We start from the raw sequence: 12,261 nt of genomic DNA, 5'->3' as shown, positions 1-12,261 counted from the left end.
CCAAGGTATCACCATGGTCTGCAGCAAGGTATTATAATGGTATGCACCAAGGTATCATCATGGTCTGCACCAAGGTATAATCATGGTCTGCACCAAGGTATTATAATGGTCTGCACCAAGGTATCATCATGGTCTGCACCAAGGTATTATAATGGTCTGCACCAAGGTATCACTATGGTCTGCACCAAGGTATCATCATGGTCTGCACCAAGGTATCATCATGGTCTGCAAAAGGTATCATCATGGTATGCACCAAGGTATCACCATGGTCTGCACCAAGGTATCATAATGGTCTGCACCAAGGTATCATCATGGTCTGCACCAAGGTATCATCATGGTCTGCACCAAGGTATCATCATGGTCTGCACCAAGGTATCATCATGGTCTGCACCAAGGTATCATCATGGTCTGCACCAAGGTATTATAATGGTCTGCACCAAGGTATCATCATGGTCTGCACCAAGTTATCATCATGGTCTACACCAAGGTATCATCATGGTCTGCACCAAGGTATCACCATGGTCTGCACCAAGGTATCATCATGGTCTGCACCAAGGTATTATAATGGTCTGCACCAAGGTATCACTATGGTCTGCACCAAGGTATCATCATGGTCTGCACCAAGGTATCATCATGGTCTGCACCAAGGTATCATCATGGTCTGCACCAAGGTATCACCATGGTCTGCACCAAGGTATCACCATGGTCTGCACCAAGGTATCATCATGGTCTGCACCAAGGTATCATCATGGTCTGCACCAAGGTATCATCATGGTCTGCACCAAGGTATCATCATGGTCTGCACCAAGGTATCATCATGGTCTGCACCAAGGTATCATCATGGTCTGCACCAAGGTATTATAATGGTCTGCACCAAGGTATCATCATGGTCTGCACCAAGGTATCATCATGGTCTGCACCAAGGTATCATCATGGTCCGTGCCATGGTGGAACTGCATTGTATGTCTGAAATAATTGGATGGTGAAACTTGCATCGAGCCTACCAGGAGAGCAAGGTGAAGCAATTCGGGCATTCTTGAAAGTCACGAGAATCCCTGACATGCAAAGAACTGTTTATATTTGATTTTTAAAAATTGCTTGCAGTGGGCATAATAAAAGTCTAAATAAATCACTTTGCTTTTATAATTAAAGGATCGCAGATGTATAGTTACGTGATGACATCTCGTACCCCAACTAACAGTGATTAATCAGACTAATTTTCCACAACAATTTTAACCTCTTTTTGTTCCATTCTTGGACTCTCTCTGTTCTACACTCATCTTTCTCGCTAACTGTAATCGACCAGCTTTCAACTTCAAATGACACTTTTGCTTCTGCCATCTCCACCAACCTGCTCACAAAACTTAAGCGTGAAGGGTCTGACTGGATCTGTCCATAAAAAGGAGAAGATGGAGATGTAGAACTCAATCTCACCCATCGAGAGAGTTAGAACTCAACTCACAGAAGGATTTCAGAAAGTGACATTTCAACATCTGTTCATCTAATACTGTATGTGAATGTATCCCAAATAGCCCTCTATTCACTATGAAGTGCACTACTTTTGACCAGAGTCCATAGTGAATATGTTGGTTTGCTCTGGACAAATGTAGTGCAATTGTTTTGAAGGATACTGCTATTTCCACAAACTCCCAGTTCCCCTCTGGACACGCCCCCTTCCTGCTAACTCACCACACCTGAACTCACTCTGCTATTCACCAATTCCTCTTCCATTCTTCTGGTGTATAAGCAGCTTGTTCTACTTGGGTTGTTCAGCATTTGTGGTGTCCCAGTTCCTTTATTGTTCCTGTTGTTAATTGGCTAAAGTGAGGTCCTGCTATTGTAACTTTTCTAGGGTTTTAACTTCCTGCATTGGGGTGTAATATCCTGTTCATCATGTGTATTATTGTTATTGTGCAGCTGGCCCAGTATTAGACCTTTAATTTAACTGTAAGGAAGTGTTACAGCTTGTGAGATGAGACATGGTATAATGATGGCTCCTGCCTGCAGAATGTGTCTTACATCTATAATCCTGTAGACTGTTCTGATTGGTTGCACTGTTGTCGTCACAGTGAACAAGAAACTATGAAATAGAGGAAACATGGATGTGCAAAGCCAGAACAAAACATTGGCAGCCATATTCAGCTGGGTAGTGTCTAAACATTGGCAGCCATATCCAGCTGAGGTAGTGTCTAAACATTGGCAGCCATATCCAGCTGGGTAGTGTCTAAACATTGGCAGCCATATTCAACTAGCTGGGTAGTGTCTAGATTCTAAAACATTGGCAGCCATATCCAGCTGGGGTAGTGTCTAAACATTGGCAGCCATATTTAGCTGGGTAGTGTCTAAACATTGGCAGCCATATTCAGCTGGGTAGTGTCTAAACATTGGCAGCCATATTTAATGGGTAGTGTCTAAACCAGCCATATCCAGCTGGGTAGTGTCTAAACATTGGCAGCCATATCCAGCTGCGTAGTGGGTCTAAACATTGAGCCATATTCAGCTAGTGTCTAAACATTGGCAGCATATTCAGCTGGGTAGTGTCTAAACATTGGCAGCCATATTCAGCTGGGTAGTGTCTAAACATTGGCAGCCATATTTAGCTGGGTAGTGTCTAAACATTGGCAGCCATATTTAGCTGGGTAGTGTCTAAACATTGGCAGCCATATTCAGCTGGGTAGTGTCTAAACATTGGCAGCCATATTTAGCTGGGTAGTGTAAACATTGGCAGCCATATCCAGCTGGGTAGTGTCTAAACATTGGCAGCCATATTTAGCTGGAGTAGTGTCTAAACATTGGCAGCCATATCCAGCTGTGTAGTGTCTAAACATTGGCAGCCATATTCAGCTGGGTAGTGTCTAAACATTGGCAGCCATGTTAGCTGGGTAGTGTCTAAACTCGATTGTATTTGCACTCCTACACTGAGGTCTCCCACTGAATCTGGTTTGGATGACTATCTTTGTTTCTCTCAGGAGACTCCATGACCATGTTGACCAGTCTTCTGCTTCTCAGTGCTGCCTTTGCTATGGGAGATGCAAGTAAGAGTCCACTTTTCTTGATTCGTTCTGTATTTTTCTCGTTGCAGACATGACTGATTGACCTACAAATAATATTGTAGCTGTGATTTGTAGATCTCCATCCACTAGCCTTTAAAGCCACATATAACTTCTCCTTACAGATTCACTTGTAGAAGAAGACTTGTGTCCTTCCGGTTGGACCAAATATGGATCACGCTGTTTAATATTTGTAACGACTACAAGGAGCTGGCCTGAAGCAGAGGTATCACCCTTACCATCTACTGTGAATTTGAAGGTGAAGTGTAGTTGAAATTAGCTCTTTGACATTACCTTAAAGATGATACTTTCTTAAACTGCAACACATGACTGATGTGAAATACTGAACTTCCCTTTAAGATGGGAATTTTCTAATCATTTTGAATGTGTTGTGCCTCCTGTATACTGGAACCCACAGGACATGGCTTAAGACTGAGAAACTAGTATCTTTAAGATAATGTTTTAAAAAGGAATTAGTTGTGACGGTCAATTTGGGTGAGAGTCCAGAAGACAAATTCTCAGCAAGGCCGACTGACTAATACATGAAATGTCTTTGTTCCCATCTACTGCTTGGTTGTCATTGTAGATAACAATTTTCTTAACTGACTTGCCTTGTTAAATAAATACTTTCTTCTCTAGCGGTACTGTGTGTCCTTTGGTGATCAACTGGTGTCTGTACCCAACGTTGTGAAGTACCTTGGCGCAAACCTGGCATCTGTGCACAGCTCCGAGGAGGACCAGTTTCTACAGGCGTTGGTCTTGGTCAAGACTGTTGGTTTCCCTCCTACTTGGATTGGAGGATTTTATTCTGTTAAGGTGGGACCATTAACCCTACAGTGTTATACAGAGCCATTATTGCAAGGAACTCCGTCTCCATCTCATCTTGCTCAAGTGAACAGCAAACCTGATTAAAAAATAGTGTGTTGTGGCATTTAGGCTACCTGTTATTAATGTAGTTCTGTCTGAGTTGTCTATTTTGTGTGGACCCCAATAAAGTCAAGGCTGCTAGTTTGAATCCCAGAGCTCACTGAGAGAAATTTGACGTGCCCTTGAGCAACGCCCTTAACCTAATTGATCCCGTAGGTCTTGCTAGATTAATCTACTAAATAACGTCAATGTATTTAATTGTCAACCTCCGTAGGATGCTTTCATACATATGTAAAATGGTTCTAGTTAAGTATTGATGTAATCTATTCCAGACAGTCTGCTTGTAAACATGTGTATGGGTTTCTGAGCTTCAAGTTGTGGACTAGTTATGGTCTTTGACATGTATTGGATGATTGCAAATATGAGGAGTAGGCTTCACGTTCTTTACACAAGCAATAGTCCCAGTAGGTGGGTTTTGGAGTAGCTTTAACTGTTTAAGGTGTTAGAGGAAAGACTATACATTGAGTATATTCTGACACTCCCCCCTCAGGACAGGCGGTGGTTCTGGAGTGATGGCTCCGACTTTGATCACCAGAACTGGGCTAAAGGACGGCCTGGTGCTGGTGCCAGAGAGACTTGTATTCACATCAACTTTGGAGTTACAGTAAACCCAGTATCATTCACTGATGCAGTCATGAAATTAAACTTACTCCTCGTTAATTTAACTAATGATTGTCTCCTGTGGACTTTCCTACTGTCTGTACAGCTGAGTATATCTGTGTGTTTCATCTTCAGGTCAGAAGCGCTGGAACAATGCTTTATGTGGAAGGAGCTTGCCCTCGGTGTGCTCCTTGAGACTCCTGCCTCTCCGCCAGACTATACATTAGAAGCAGCAATGCTATTCCGTAGTGTCTGCGCCCTTAATACTTCATGGTAACGTCAAAATACTTTGCTGTTAAATGACGTCTTAGTTACTACACAAATGTTGAGGAATTGTTTGCAGCCATTAAAATGTGGACACTACTTTGTCTCATGAGTTATTGAACAGAAATGATGCGTTGTAGTTAGTACTCTTACTGGTCCTCTGAGGGACTCAAACCCACAACCCTAAAGTTGCAAGTTCCACCAGGACATAACTGTCATTGTGCTTTACTTTATGTAAATGTAGACCTGTGACGCGACGCAGTATGTTTAGGATACTGAAGGCTCAAAAGACATGTTTAACCTGTCATGAAGTTATTTTGTTTACAAATGTTTCTTTTTAAGTTCAGTTTTAAAGAACTGAGGTCATTATGTCGGTCTTGTCACACCTCTTTTTTAGAGGTGGTTTTTAAGCACCTGCTACTGTCCTTTCAAATCTAAATGTTTGTTGGGCAGGTAGGTTCCTGCAAGAACCCCCACCAGCTAAGGAGGTTCCTTGATGAGAACGTTAGAGAACAGAACTTTAGAACTCCAGTTGAACCCAACATTTTTAGAGCGTACTTGGACTAGGATTCAAGAGGCACTCTCACTTCTGAGCTATCTTTGTTGCAGGTGCATGGTTACAGTTGAGTAAGATGAAGAACACTGTTCTTGCTAGTCTCACTGCTCTAAAGCTGAACGTGTCAGCCTCAAAGCCTTCGTCAGAGCTTTCAGTGTTCACAACCTGCACCTCTAGATAGACATTCCTCCACCCACATCCGTTCAATGCATCCAATGGGGTTGAGTATGAGAGAGTGTTACCAAAATAACTGCATTTCATAAGTATTCTAATAAAGTGTGTTGGGGATGTGTCAAACAAGACACAAATCAGAGGACATCAACCTATCAAGTAAGTTCTCAAATCATTGTTTTCCTTACAAGAATAAAACAAGGAGTCTAAAGTGGCAGCATTAAATCATGTTCACATTTACAACATAAATAGGCATTTCATACCTTAAGGAAACATTGACATTCGCCATATGGTTAGTGAGAAAGTCCATATTGGAAATGTACGGTCCCTTACTAGACGTCCGAAAACATTTGTAAAATTCGACGGCATCGGGCCGTATCTACCGGGAAGGCATCAAACAAACTCTCGGACATTCGGTTTCCGTTTTATAAAATCAAGTCTTTTTCCGCTGTCCCGATAAATCCCACAAGGCGGCGAATGGAATCATATTGCAAATGTACAAAACATCACGAATCATGAAGTGGCTTTATCTCCAAAACGTAAAAGACTTTGAAGACAACTTGGTGAGCGTAGGTTTGGCATAATGGGCAGTTGGCCCCGAACAAGATGGCGTCTAGGCCTTAACGGTTGAGTTTTTCTGCGATTAAAAGGTCCAAAATGAAAATAGAGCAATAATTTTTCCGCTTCAAGGAGCCTCCGGTGTCAATTAAAAAAGACCCAGCCATTTAAGAGAAATCGTACAATGTCAAATTGGTCATGTTCAAAAATAGTTTGTTTTTAACAGTTACAGTTGACCGTAGCTCGCTCTGAATGCAGCGACCGTGAGCCTGGCCCTAAATGTCATTTACTTTTGGGTGACAGTAAGAGAACCGTTAGGGCGAGAAGCACAATTCGAACGCGGGTACGTTCGAGGTCCTCCCGATCTATGCAAGCCTAACCTTGACCGTGTGGCATTAACCCTTTATTAACAGTAAAACAGGGTTTTTTGATCTCACAGATTACAATGACATCTCTCCCCATAGGAATACATTACCTGCTCCTCTCAAGTCAACCTGAAGCCAATGTGGGTTATGAATGCCTTATGAACCTGTCTTCAATAACAGTCCAGCAGGACACTGAGGTCTACCTGTGTCGATTCTAAGCTTCCTGAAGCAACCGGAAGTGGTTAACAAAAGAAAATCACCCTAAACGTGTTTTTCCATACCCAACCAGCAGTTTGTGATAAATAGTGCATTCAACCCTGTGTAAATCGGTCAGTTCTTAACGTAAACACTTAAAACTCAGGATTCTGTAAATGCATACCCCAATGAGGATATGTGTTTACCTATAGCTTCCTGTGCCAACCGGAAGTGCCATAATTGGTGTCACAGGGGCTGTTTCAAAGGGTTAAAAAAGTCAGATCTTTCCAAAACTTCATGTGTGTGATTAGGCAACCCCCATGAACTGTAAATCAGTCATCTCCCATAAAATGTCAAAGAAAAACTAAATCACACACAGCTTGGAAGGAGGGACGTATTGGGTTGCGTAGAGACAGACAGTGCCTGCAATAGTTAGCTTTGTGAGAGCTAAAAAGAATCGTCAGACCTAGATTTCTGAAACCTGTTCTAGACCTTAGGTCGATAGAGCCACGTAACTCACCACGCACTAGGTTCTCGGACCGAGAAACAGCCTCGCACATTTGCAATAACTTCAATTCATTTTTGCATCATGAAAATGACGACATTTAGAAATGTCCGAGTCGCAAGACTAGGTGCATTGCGACCGCCTCGGCCCATATAGACGGACCAACGTTTGTCCGATAGCTCATTCAAGGACCCCGTAGCAAGTCATGGAAAAAAGTGGATTTTCAGCACCAATTAGGGTCTTGCTCGGGCCCCAAATGACCTATCGAGCCGAAACTTGGAATTCGCCTCAGCTAGGCCTACACATATCAGAACTGGACCCGCAGCTAGACTAACTACGTGTTTTACGTTTTTGTTATGGTTTGAACAGAAGGCGTCATGAATGTCGGCCCAGCTCTGAGGTATGTGATAGTTGGCTACTAAACGAGTTGGAAAAAGTGGGTTTGGTGTCAGAATGATATCTAATTGACGGTGACTTGCTGGTGACTATTGTCCATTTACAATATATTTAAACAGAGGTACCATCACCAAAGTGACATTCTGAAATCAAACGTAATGAGCGATGGAAAGGAACAACTATCTCGTCCCAGCTATCCCTATTTCATTGGGCCAGTCAATTTCGCTTTCCTGCAGTATTTTTGAGCATGCCAAATTCGTGATGGTAAATGGACATAACATCCTGATTTGGCATTTTCAAATTGCATTTGGCCAAAAAAAGTGACTTGACTTCCTATGAAATCATATTGCAAATGGACAAAACATGCCTTATGCGCAAGTAAATTTCAAAAACATAATGAAATTGGACAAAAGTACACTAAGAGTTCTTACACATCATTAAGACCTTTTGGGAATAATGAGGATGAAAATCCCAGAACATTCAATACACACTGATATGACCCCACCAAATCACACTGATATGACCCCACCAAATCACACTGATATGACCCCACCATCAGACAATATGGCGGTTGTTTTGCTACACCAACAGGCCTCACAAGACTCGTCTGAAGGTAAACCAGTTTTACAAAAGGAAAGGTATTTTTCATGAGCAGGTGACCACATACTTTGTCATGGTGTGTTTTAGTTATACAATTACAGGCTGAACATTTACTTACCCCACTAAAGTCATTAATTTAACTTCTTGGATGTCCTGTTTACACAGAGCAATGATGTGCATCACCCACACATTCTAGCTAGCTAATACTGTACTGACGACGTTTGTTTTCTGGCAAGTTCCCACCCCGCCTCCAAATATTGGTATGAACATAAAGTGGACCCAAATCCATAGGCATTAAGGCCTTGCCTGTGCACGTGACTAAACCTCGCAACTCCCTTCTCAGCTGTCCATCTTTCTGATTTCCACCAATCGGAATTGATGTCAGCGTGATTAGAGGGACAATAGTGCTCAGTACCAGGCAGTCTACCAAGTGTGGTAGACAAATAACGACCATCACCAGATCTTGGTGAAGCCTAACTACTACATGGTCAAGTGGCATTTGACTGTCTTCATTTCCTGTAACAGTCACCATAACAGTCCTACTCCTTCCTCCATTTCCCAGAAATGAACCGGTTCAGATATGTTGAACAACGTATCACACCAACAATAACGTAAGTAAAGCAACACTAATCTCTGGATTCCTTCATGTATTTATTTTGTATGGGATGTGAATCCGTTCTTGTAGTACAGTAAAGACACCTGGCCGTCTTCTACATCTTACTTCCAACGCCTTTCATCTACAATTAGAAAGAAATACAAATCAATAACTAGCTGCAAAGTAGTAACATTTAGTGAATGAATATATACACACACCTTGGTGGAACAGTTGATAGCAGTGCCTGTTGGAGTCTCAGTACCCTGGATCTTCTGTCCAGAACTGTTCACACACCAACAGTAACCTACCAGAAAGACATGTTAATAACCTGTCACATAATACAATATTTACTCAAATATACATTTTACTGGAACACATTGAATTGTCACGTTCAACTGAATTGGAGCATTTATAGTGTGTGTTTTAACCTGTAGAGCCCCAACATTGCTCAGGGGTGTATCGTCCAGCGGCGTCACACGTGGGGATGTAGGCTCCAACTTGGCCATGTGGCCTGGCATCTCTAACATCCTCACATGGGGTCTTGGGTCGTATCGTACCATCTGGACACACAGGCAACATACATTGTAATGTGGACATAACAATGATGGATATACATTCTGGAATCATGGACTGTGTTCCATATGGGACCCTGTTCAGAAGTAGGACGACATGCAGGAAATGAAGACTCGGTGAAGAAAAAGATGTGCTGGAATGAGAATAAGCTGTCAGATCTGATGGTGTGTATGATAATGACACAGGAAGAAGAGAGATCATGATACAGAAATCAGTTTAGCATCTTGTAAAGAAAGCATAAAGAGGTCCAAGGTAGGAAGCAAGAGTAGTGATGTGTTGAATGAGACCACAGGGCCTCACTTACTCTGGGTGGAACATATGATTGGAGCAATGCCTGGTGGAGTCTCAGTACCCGGGATCTTCTGTCCAGAACTGGTCACACACCAACAGTAACCTACCAGAAAGACATGTTAATAACATTTACACATTTTACTGTAACATATTGAATTGTCACGTTCAACTCAATTGGAGCATTTATGGTGTGTGCGGTAACCTGTAGAGCCTGAACATTGCGCAGGTTTGTATTGTCCATCGTTGTCACACGTGGGGACGTAGACTCCAGGCTGGACTTTTTCATCGCAGTATCTCTAGCAATCTCACAGGGGGTCTTGGGTCGTATCATACCATCTAAACACAGATAACATTCTTTATAACGATGACATTACATAGTAGAACATACATTGCTGGACAAACATCCTGGAAGCTCTGGCTGCATCTGGAATCTTGGGTTGCGTCCCTATTGGACCCTGGTCAGGAGACTGCATCCCACATGGGCCCCTGTTCCCTGAAGGACCCTGGTCAGGAGACTGCATCCTACATGGGCCCCTGTTCCCCGAAGGGCCCTGCTCAGGACACTGCATCCTACATGGGCCCCTGTGCCCCGAAGGACCCTGGTCAGGACACTGCATCCTACATGGGACCCTGTGCCCCGAAGGACCCTGGTCAGGAGACTGCATCCTACATGGGCCCCTGTTCCCCGAAGGACCCTGGTCAGGAGACTGCATCCTACATGGGCCCCTGTTCCCCGAAGGACCCTGGTCAGGACACTGCATCCTATATGGGCCCCTGTTCCCCGAAGGACCCTGGTCAGGACACTGCATCCTACATGGGCCCCTGTTCCCCAAAGGACCCTGGTCTGTAGTAGTGCCCTTTACGGAATAGGGTTCCTGTGGAGTCAAATTCCAGATTCGTAGAAGAGCTGATGAAACTAAGACTGGAAATTGTATCAGTGTTATTGCTAGACAATCCAAACAAACATCCAGTTGAATGATCAAACCATTCATAGCAGAATACCTCAGTCCAGCATCTAGAAATACATCTCTGGAACTAGAGGAGTGGCAGGTAGCCTGCGGTTAGAGAGTTGGGCCAGTAGTTCAAATCAGTGAGATGACAAGTTGATATATCCGTCTATGTGCCTTTAATAAATCCTCTTGGTGCTAGGGGGCAGTATTTTCAGTTTTGGAAAAAAACATTCCCGTTTTAAACGGGATATTTTGTCAGGAGAAGATGCTAGAATATGCATATAATTGAAAGCTTTGGATATTAAACACCAACGTTTACAAAACTGTAAAGATATTGTCTGAGTATAACAGAACTGATGTTGCCGGCAAAAGCCTGAGAAATCCAATCCGGAAGTGCCCCAGGTTTTGAAAGCGCTGCGTTCCAATGACTCCCTATTCAGCTGTGAATTTAACATCAACGAGCTTACGCTTTCTACGTATTTCCCAAGATGTCTACAGCACCGTGACGTAGTTTTACGCATTTCTGTTGAAGAATAGCCATAGGCGGCCACATGGTGTCTCCGAGAGAGATTCTCGCGTAAAATACAGAGGTAGCCATTACTCCAGTCGGTCCTCCTGAAATTAATTGTCCCGACGGCTATATTATCGAATCGATATTAGAGAAACACCTTGGATTGATTTTAAACAACATTTGCCAAGTTTGTTGATATTATGGAGCTAATTTGGAATATTTTTCAGTGTTGTGGTGACCGCAATTTCCAGGCGATTTCTCAGCCAAACGTGAACAGAGCTATTTCGCCTACAAAATTAATATCTTGGGAGAAAATGAACTTTGGCTGTCTACCTGGGAGTTTCGTGAGTGAAAACATCCGAAGTTCTAAGGTAAACGATTTAATTTGATTGCTTTTCTGATTTCCGTGACAAGGTTGCCTGCTGCTAGCAAGACATAATGCTATGCTAGGCTATGATAATCTTACAAATGCTTGGTAACATTGGCTGTAAAGCATATTTTGAAAATCTGAGATGACAGGGTGATTAACACAAGGCTAAGCTGTGTTCCAATATATTTCACTTGTGATTTGATTTGTGAATATTTATGTCTGTTGCGTTATGCTAATTCGTGTCAGGCGATGATTACGCTCCCGGATCCGGGTTTAGAGTCACTACAAGTTAATTAAGCAAGGCCAAACCTTCATTTCTCCAGTGTCAATGTTGATAATGGCTGACCTCTCAAAGAGTGTCCCATGGAGAAAGTTATGAACAGAAACGCATTTCCAATTCACACCTGCATATCAATATCTATGTGTGTTTTATGTTGATTTAATATGTTGGTGAGTAGTTGTGAGGTATGTCACGCTTACCTCCTAGAGCAAAAGCAGTGCTGACAAGCAGAATGATGGTCAATATCACCATGGTGATAGTCTCCTGAGAGAGAGAGATTAGTTGAGCATTTTAAAGGGTCTGGAATGGCTGTGGGTACTAGAGGAGAGGTTAAGGAAACCCACTATTAGGTACAGAACTGAAATAACAGCCAAAGCAGCATTTTCTAAACCCAGTCCTGAGGACTCCAAGAAGAAGTGTGGGCAACACGGTGCTACTCGTCTTCTGATGGAACTCAGGTATAACTTCTTCAACCACACACAATAGATTAGCCTGGCACAGAGG

General features: G+C 42.8%; 1 pseudogene; it reads right to left on the bottom strand.

The window, feature by feature from the left end:
* Positions 1-8,897: 8,897 nt before the first annotated feature.
* On the bottom strand, positions 8,898-12,009 carry LOC135534731 (saxiphilin-like; annotated as a pseudogene).
* Positions 12,010-12,261: the final 252 nt, after the last annotated feature.

The sequence above is a fragment of the Oncorhynchus masou genome, unplaced genomic scaffold, assembly GCF_036934945.1.
Source record: "Oncorhynchus masou masou isolate Uvic2021 unplaced genomic scaffold, UVic_Omas_1.1 unplaced_scaffold_3890, whole genome shotgun sequence".
Lineage (NCBI taxonomy): Eukaryota > Metazoa > Chordata > Actinopteri > Salmoniformes > Salmonidae > Oncorhynchus > Oncorhynchus masou.
This window is presented reverse-complemented; position numbering and strand designations above follow the sequence as displayed.